Source organism: Oncorhynchus keta, chromosome 10 (genome assembly GCF_023373465.1).
Source record: "Oncorhynchus keta strain PuntledgeMale-10-30-2019 chromosome 10, Oket_V2, whole genome shotgun sequence".
Lineage (NCBI taxonomy): Eukaryota > Metazoa > Chordata > Actinopteri > Salmoniformes > Salmonidae > Oncorhynchus > Oncorhynchus keta.
In genome coordinates this window covers 30199793-30209652 of record NC_068430.1, presented here as the reverse complement: position 1 = coordinate 30209652, position 9860 = coordinate 30199793, and positions in this window count along the sequence as shown.

Sequence of the window (9860 nt, the reverse complement as noted above, 5' to 3'; positions counted from 1 at the left end):
AAAGGGGGAGGCTTGCAAGCAGAAGAACACTATCCCAACCGTGAAGCGTGTGGGTGGCAGCATCATGTTGTGGGGGTGCTTTGCTGCAGGAGGGACTGGTGCACTTCACAAAATAGATGGCATCATGAGGAAGTAAAATTATGTGGATATATTGAATCAACATCTCAAGACATCAGATAGGAAGTTAAAGCTTCATAACATTTAACATTTAAGTCATTTAGCAGACGCTCTTATCCAGAGCGACTTACAAATTGGTGCATTCACCTTATGACATCCAGTGGAACAGCCACTTTACAATAGTGCATCTAAATCTTTTAGGGAGGGGGGGGGTGAGAAGGATTACTTATCCTTCATCGCAAATGGGTCTTCCAAATGGACAATGACCCCAAGCATACTTCCAAAGTTGTGGCAAAATGCCTTAAGGACAAACAAAGTCAAAGTATTGGAGTGGCCATCACAAAGCCCTGACCTCAATCCTAAAGAAAATGTGTGGGCAGAACTGAAAGAGCATGTATTGTCCATCCACCACAAGTTCTGCAAAATGCAGAGGTGTCTTGGATGACATTTTTTTTTCTTTCTTTATTTAACCAGGCAAGTCAGTTAAGAACACATTCTTATTTTCAATGACGGCCTGGGAACAGTGGGTTAATCTGCCTGTTCAGGGGCACGACAGATTTGTACCTTGTCAGCTCGGGGGTTTGAACTCGCAACCTTCCAGTTACTAGTCCAACGCTCTAACCACTAGGCTACGCTGCTGACTTGGACTTGAGTCAGACTGAAGTCACAAATTTGATGACAACTCGACCTTGACTTTAACACCAATGACTCGTGACTTAACTTGGACTTGAGCCTTATGACTCGACCTGACTTGATTTAATTTAAAAAATGATGCTATAATGCTATTGTGTGCAGCGCATCAACTCTTCATTTAATGGATTACAGTTTGAATCGGACAGCAGCCAATCAAATTGTGCCAGCTGAGAAAAAGTTGTGAGTGACAGTGCAGAGGAACGTCGGCGGGTGAATTCAGATGGAGCCCTTGGAAAGATGATACCCAAAATGATTATTTTGGGATATAAACACAACGCTGTATCAACATAATACATATTGCAATTTTCAAAACATGCGGGAAGAAAATGACCGACGGAGGGGCAACAATTTCCAACTTTGTTCGACATTTGAAGCTGCACAAGAACGGTAAGTCGTACTTTACTGGTGTATCATGTAGGCTAACGTAACGTTAAATCAATGAGCCTCCACACAGTCAGGAACGTGATCATTGCAGCCAAGATTGAGCTACAACTGGCTAGGCAGCTGGCAGCCTAAATCCTGCCTGATGTTACTGCTGTTCCTAAAACTGCTGTTCCTACTGTAACCAAACAGAGAGTGAGAGAGTTTGTGTGTGTGTGTGTGTGTGTGTGTGTGTGTGTGTGTGTGTGTGTGTGTGTGTGTGTGTGTGTGTGTGTGTGCGTGCGTGCGTGCATGCGTGCGTGCGTGTGTGCGTGGGTGCATGCGTGCGTGTGTGTGTGCGTGTGTGTGTGCGTGCGTGCGTGTGTGCGTGGGTGCGTGGGTGTGTGCGTGCGTGGGTGGGATGCGTGCGTGCGTGTGTGCGTGGGTGTGTGCGTGCGTGGGTGTGCGTGGGTGCGTGCGTGCGTGTGTGCGTGCGTGCGTGTGTGTGTGTGTGCGTGCGTGTGTGCGTGCGTGTGTGCGTGGGTGCGTGCGTGGGTGCATGCGTGCGTGGGTGTGTGTGTGTGTATGTTAAGGTTGGGCGATTGTGTACAAGCCTACATCGCCTAATTGCATCCCATAGCGATCCTCGATAGTCGATCACTATGGTGGGGTGTCTTTGTCATAGCTACCCATGTAATTCCATAGAAATATAATGTTTATTTGGAAAGTAATAAATATATAGATATTTTTAAAAGCATTCATGATTTGTGTAAATGTAATATACTATTACTCTTGTTAAAAATATGAAATGGTATTACATTTGGTGAAGAGCACCTTATGACTTGTTTAGGACTCGAAACTCAAAATGTAGGACTTGAGACTTGACTTGATACTTGACGGTCTTGACTTGAGACTTGACTCGGACTTGCCTGTCTTGACTTGGGACTTGACTTGGGTGATTGGGACTTGAGTGCTAAGACTTGAGTGCCAAGACTTGAGGTCCCACCTCTGGCAAAATGTACCTTGGTATTTTTTCAAAAGATTTCAGCGAGGAATCTCTGCTGAGTTGTGTGTCTGTGTGTGTGTTTTTTATTTTTGCATTAAGTGTACAGTTGGTGTGTATAGTATGTCTTTTATTTTGCTCAAGGGTAAGTGAGTGGTGCCTTGTGAGCTGTGGAACCCTCCCACACGCCCACACCTCCAGGCACCAGAGGAGAGGCCCAGTGTGTTTGGCCCAGAGCAGGGCAAGGGCAGGTCGGCTCAGCTCCCCCGGCTGGTCTACTTCCTGCCAGGGACCACGGCTGTGTGGAGGCGCATGTCTCTTGATTTGCGGGAGGCCGGAAAGAAGGCTAGAATAAACTAAAGTTGTTTAATTTACAGGCCCGCCAGGGCCACACTCCCATAATTCAAACTGTCTTTAAAGCATGGCACCTACATTTGGTGATCGAGGCCAGCTGTGTCTGTGTCACTGTCTGTTTCACTTCTGCACAGACAGCATACTGTATAATCCAATCCACTTGTAATGTGCTATATATATACCGTTGACATTGACCTGCACATTGTAAAAGAAGGGCAGAACGGATTCAGAACAAAGCATGTTCTGTGTTAAAAAGACAATCTGTTTCATGCTTTAGTTCGTAAAAAATAGTTACTAAAACAACTGATGGTAGGGTCTTGGTAAGAAGCACATACAAACGCTACAGTATTTTTTATCCAACGCTCTTGTTACATAATTCAAAAAGAAGTTGCATCGCAACAACAATCCAGAGAAAATGGGTGATAACTGCAATTGTTCTCTACATGGCTTGTCCATTCTGAGTTGTTAATACTATGAAATGTTTCACGGTTAGAGAGAACCTCTTTGAAATGTGGTATAGGGTTCTTTCCTTGGCCCATACATGATGCAATGTGTTGTCAATGAAACACCATGATTGCCATTAGATCCAGGTGAGTGACTTGCATTAATGCATGAGGGCCGACCACAAAGGCTATTGTGGCACGGACAGTGGTTTGGTTATTCATGTCTATTGGCTTTCAGCATGTGACCCTTCGGCTCATAGTCTCCATGCCCTCAGAACGAGACGTGCATTTGCATCCCCTCACAAAACCTTCTCTGGGACACGTTATTTCCCCTGAATGAATGCATTCACACAGCCCTCCCGCTGTACAGCGGTGGAAAATTAGAGTTGGGCAGAGACAACATGCCCCTGAACCCGTAGGCCTGCCCATTAAGAAGTCCAGTGAGCACAAAGCCAAAGCAGCTCCAGTGTCAGGAATGAATGTGGATGCAGCCCTGGATCAGATTAGGTAGCCTCACTGACTTCAGAAGAGGGCCTAATTCCAGTGGAGACCGGAACAAAAGCAGTCCTGACAATGCACATACTCTGCCCTGGATGAGTCAGACACTGTCATCAGCACACACCAACGCACGTTGTTTATTTGACTAATCCTAACTAATCTGTGTGCTTTAGATGTGTTCCTCCTCTTTAGAAACATGTGTTTTTCCCCTCCACACAGGTTATGTCAAGCTCATTGCTTTTCTAACCTTGAGGTTATTGATCTATCCCTCAGTCCATTAGCTCTGCCCCTTTGAAGGTATGTGCTCTCCAACTCCAGAATGGAGAGAGCATCTGAAATCTTTATCAGTGACACAAGGAGCGAGGGTCCTAGTGGTGTTCTGTGTTTGCTATATCTCCCCCGAGAGGGCATATATCACGAAGCCAGGAGAGAGCTGACTCCCCTAGCTATCAGCTTTTGCTTTAGATTAATAGATCTCTACATTAGCAAAGCCTTGACCTCATCTTTAGGAGACTTCCATTGGAAAAACAGGAAACCCTGGGATACTCATCGGTTGCATTCCAGAAACTTCTGGGTTAACCATTACAACACCAGCTCCAATGTTAAAACAGTAAAGTGTTAGTTAGAAAATGTAAAGGGATTTTAGAGTAATAGACAAACAATACTATAGCATTTATTTATGCTGTTGAGATTAATATTTGATCATCTTTAACAGCATGTAAAACAAACTGAATAACATGTACTAGCTACAACATAGGCATACTACATTATACACGTGTTGCTATTAGGTCAAACTGCTTCGGAAACAGGGCCTGTTAGGTCAAACTGCTCTAGAAACAAGGCCTGTTAGGTCAAACTGCTCTAGAAACAGGGCCTGTTAGGTCAAACTGCTCTAGAAACAGGGCCTGTTAGGTCAAACTGCTCTAGAAACAAGGCCTGTTAGGTCAAACTGCTCTAGAAACAAGGCCTGTTAGGTCAAACTGCTCTAGAAACAGGGCCTGTTAGGTCAAACTGCTCTAGAAACAAGGCCTGTTAGGTCAAACTGCTCTAGAAACAAGGCCTGTTAGGTCAAACTGCTCTAGAAACAAGGCCTGTTAGGTCAAACTGCTCTGAAAACAAGGCCTGTTAGGTCAAACTGCTCCGGAAACAAGGCCTGTTAGGGATATACTTTCATCTGTGTCAGCAAGTCTTACTGAATTCCTTTGGTTTTGTGAGCTCAGTTGGCTATGAACCAGAGGACTGAGAGGGTCTGTCCAGCAGGACATACTGGATTAGACCACAGCTGTCCGTCTCACAGCTTCTCCCCAGAAGAAACATTTCAGTAATAACATCATCAGACACACTGGGCTGTGTGAATCTGGTAGGAAGAGCACAGGCGAGGTGACAGGGTACACACTCCACCCTAGTCATCATCTCTCCAACACCAACTATTCCAATAGTATAGTGCAGACAGGTGGCTTATACAGTAGAATACAGTAGACACTCCTTTGTATAAATCGTAGATAAAAGGACAGTATTGCCTTTGGAGGTGTGCCTGTGGGTGTGTTGGAGCCCACATGTCACCATACCCCCTACTGTGAAAGCACATTTATAACACACACACACACAATTTCTCAAAGAGAAACGACTCATTTTGTGGACAGATCTTCTGTACTCTCCCTCGCCCTCTGACCATAACTCCATCCCCTTAATTCCTGCTTACAAGCAAAATCTTAAACAGGTAGTGCCAGTGATGCGCTCAATATGTTGTCCGATGAAGCGGATGCTAAGCTACGGAATTGTTTCGCTAGCACAGACTGGAATATATACCGAGATTCATCCGATGGCATTGAGGAGTTTACCACGTCAGTCACTGGCTTCATTAATAAGTGCATCAACGACATAGTCCCCACAGTGACCGTACGTACAAATACTAACCAGAAGCCATGGATTACAGGCAACATCTGCACTGAGCGAAAGGCTAGAAATGTCCCTTTCAAGGAGCAGGACACATATCCTGACGCTTATAAAAAAATCTTTATACACCCTCCGATGAACTAATAAATAGGCAAAATGTCAAAACAGGTGTCACATTCTGACCTTAGTTCTTTTGTTATGTCTTTGTTTTAGTATGGTCAGGGCGTGAGTTGGGTGGGTAGTCGTTTTTCTATGTTGTGTTTTTGTGTTTGGCCTGGTATGGTTCTCAATCAGAGGCAGGTGTCGTTAGTTGTTTTGTGGATGATTATTTTCTGTCTAGTGTGTTTCGTCACCTTACAGAACTGTTTCGGTTTCATTTCTTTCTCTTTGTTATTTTGTTTAGTGTTCTGAGTTTAAATAAATATCATCATGAACACATACCACGCTGCATTTTGGTCCTCTCCTTCCAACAGCCGTTACAGAATCACCCACCAACCAAGGACCAAGCAGCGTGGTAACGGGCAGCGGCAGAATTCTCAAGACTCCTGGACATGGGAGGAGATTTTGAACGGAGAAGGTCCCTGGGCATAGGGTGGGGAATATCGCCGCCCCAAGGCAGAGCTGGAGGCAACGAAAGCTGAGTGGCATTGGTATGAGGAGGCAGCACAGCAGCACGGCTGGGACGAGAGGCAGCCCCAAAAATGTATTGGGGGAGGCACAAGTCAGGTAGGAGACCTGCTCCAACTCCCCGTGCTTACTGTGGAGAGAGGTGGACCGGGCAGGCATCGCGTTATGCCGTGAGGCGCACGGTGTCCCCGGTGCGCAGGCACAGCCCGGTGCCTTACATCGCAGCGCCTCGTATCGGCTGGGCTAGAGTGGGCATCGAGCCAGGTGCCATGAAGCCGGCTCAACGCATCTGGTCTCCAGTGCGTCTCCTCGGGCCGGGGTACATGGCACCAGCCCTACGCATGGTGTCCCCGGTTCGCCAGCACAGCCCAATGCGGTCTATTCCACCTTGCCGCACTGGCCTGGCTACGCGGAGTATCCAGCCAAGTAGGGTTGTGCAGGCTCGGTGCTCGAGACCTCCAGTGCGCCTCCATGGTCCGGTCTATCCGGTGCCTCTTCCACGCACCAGCTCTCCGGTGTCAGCTTCCCGCACCAGGCTGTCTCTCTGTCTCCTCCCTGCAGGTGCTCCCACCTGCTCCGAGCTGCCAGAGTCTCTGTCCTGTCCAGCGCTGCCAGAGTCTCCAGTCTGTCCTGAGCTGCCAGAGTCTCCCATCTGTCCTGAGCTGCCAGAGTCTCCCGTCTGTCCTGAGCTGCCAGAGTCTCCCGTCTGTCCTGAGCTGCCAGAGTCTCCCGTCTGTCCTGAGCTGCCAGAGTCTCCCGTCTGTCCTGAGCTGCCAGAGTCTCCCGTCTGTCCTGAGCTGCCAGAGTGTCCCGCCAGTCAGGAGCTGCCAGAGCCGCCCGCCTGTCAGGAGCTGCCAGAGCCGCCTGTCAGTCAGGAGCTGCCAGAGCCGCCTGTCAGTCAGGAGCTGGCAGAGCCGTCTGTCACTCCGGCGCTGCCGGAATCGCCCTTTACTCCGGTGCTGCCGGAATCGCCCTTCACTCCGGTGCTGCCGGAATCTCCCGTCCATTCGGGGCCCGCTGCTAGGGTCCCCAGTCCGAGGTCGGCGGCGATGGTCGCCGCTCTAAAAGCGCCACTGAGGCGGGAAAAGAAGCGGGCAAAGACTATGGTGGAATGGGGTCCACGTCCCGCGCCAGAGCCGCCACTGCAGACAGACACCCACCCAGACCCTCCCCTATAGGTTCAGGTTTTGCGGCCGTAGTCCGCACCTTTGCGGGGGGGGTTACTATCACGTTCTGACCATAGTTCTTTTGTTATGTCTTTGTTTTATGTCTTTGAGAATCATACTTAGGTTCTCAATCAGCAGGTGTCTTTTCCCACCTGTGTTTTGTGGATGATTATTTTCTGTCTAGTGTTTTTCGTCACCTTACAGAAAGAACTGTTTTGGTTTCGTTTCTTTCTCTTTGTTATTTTGTCCAGTGTTCTGAGTTTAAATAAATATCATCATGAACACATACCACGCTGCATCTTGGTCCTCTCCTTCCAACAGCCGTTACAACAGGACTAAGATTGAATCCTATTACACCTGCTTTGACGCTCGTCGGATGTGGCAGGGCTTGCAAACTACAATGGATTACAAAGGGAAACCCAGCCGAGAGCTGCCCAGTGATGCAAGCCTACCAGACTTGCTAAATGCCTTCTATGCTCGCTTCGAGGCAATCAACACTGAACCATGCATGAGAGCACCAGCTGTTCCGGACCACTGTGTGATCACGCTCTCCGTAGCCGGTGTGAGTATGACCTTTAAACAGGTTAACATTCACTAGGCCGCAGGGCCAAATGGATTGCCCGGAGACGTACTCAGAGCATGCATTGACCAGCTAGTAAGTGTCTTCACAAAAATGTTCAACCTCCCTGACCTAGTCTGTAATACCCACATGTTTCAAGCAGACCACAGTGGTCCCAAGAACGCCTGTCTAAATGACTATCGCCCTGTAGCACTCACATCTGTAGCCATGAACTGCTCTGAAAGGCTGGTCACATCAACACCATCATCCCAGACATCCTGGACCCACTCCAATTTACATACTGCCCCAACAGATCTACAGATGATGCAATCTCTATTGCACTCCACACTGCCCTTTCCCACCTGGACAAAAGGAACACCTACGTGACAATGCTATTCATTGACTACAGCTCAGCATTCAACACCATAGTGCCTTCCAAGTTCATCACTAAGCTAAGGACCCTGGGTTTAAATACCTCAATCTGCAATTGGATACTGGACTTTCTGACTGGCCGCCCCCAGCTGGTGAGGGTAGGCAACAACACATCTGCCACACTGACCCTCAACACGGGGGCCCCTCAGGAGTGCGTGCTTTGCCTCATCCTGTACTCCCTGTTCACCCACGACTCTGTGGCCGCATACAACTCCAACATCATCATTAAGCTTGCTGACAACACGACGGATCACTAACAACGATGAAACAGCCCACAGGGAGGATGTCAGAGACCTGCAGTGTGGTGCCAGGACAACAACCTCTCCCTCAACGTCAACAAGACAAAGGAGCTGGTTGTGGACAACAGGAAATGGAGGTCCGAGCATGCCCACATTCACATCAACAGGGCTGTAGTGGAAATGGTAGAGAGCTTCAAGTTCCTCTGTGTTCACATCACTAAGGAACCATCATGGTCCAAACACACCTACACAGACTTGAAGAGGGCACGACAACGCCTCTTCCCCCTCAGGAAACTGAAAAGATTTGAAATGGGCAGATTGTCAAAACGTTCTACAGCTGCACCATTGAGAGGATCTTGACTGGCTACATCACCACTTGGTACGGCAACTGCTCGGCATCCGACCGCAATGCACTATAGAGGGAAGTGCGTATGGTCCAGTACATCACTGGAGCCAAGCTCCCTGCTATCCAGGACCTCTATGACAGGTGGTGTCAGTGGAAGGCACTAACAATTGTCAAAGACTCCAGCCACGCAACTCCCAGTCTGTTCTTTCTGCTACCACACGGCAAGCGGTACAAGAACGTCAAGTCTGGGACCAAAAGGCTGCTGAACAGCTTCTACCCCAAAGCCATAAGACTGCTTTTCACTGCCTACCTACATGTACATAGTACTTCAAGCAATCACCTAACCAAACCTACATGTACATATTACCTCAATCAATCACCCCAACTACCTCGTACACTGACTCGGTCCCTGCACTCTGCAAAATTGTGTTACTATTTTATTTGTATCTATTTGTTAATTGTCATACCTTTTAACTGCATTGTCTGGAAAGGGCTTGTAATTAAGCATTTCACGATAACGTCTACACTTGTTGTATACGGCACACGTGACAAATAACATTTCATTTGATTTGACAATTCTACCCTTGGTGACAGTGTAATGGTATGATGTTTTTTCCAGTAACTCCCTCAGATTGTGTTCTGGAGACTAAACACACCCTGTGATCGAGGAGTGTATGCTCGCTCCACCCACTACTATTAAGCTTTGGGAGCACTCATAGACTTCAACAGAACACTGATGAAGAGTGATGCAATGGATGAGTTGCCCTTACCACTTTTTATCTTACCAAAATAGAAGTACCTGCTGTGTATGGTGGCGTACTCTGAAATCCCTCCTTTTCTCAGAAGTCTTCATACTCAAGAGGAAGTCGATTAATATCTGAGATAGCTGGAGGATTCAGGAGCATGTAGTCTGGTTTGTGTTAATGGCTAATAGTGTTGTAGTATGGTACAAATATTTACATTTTAGCGAGAGATGACAGCCTATTACTGGCTTTTGCATTGGGATTTGTTAGGTTTTCAAGGCAGAGGCTTGGAAGCGTCTGTGTGGGTCTGAGCGGAGCCACTGTCCTGCCAAGATACATGAGAGGAGATGTGTCAGTCAGTCTCAGCCAGGGCCCTTGCCTTGC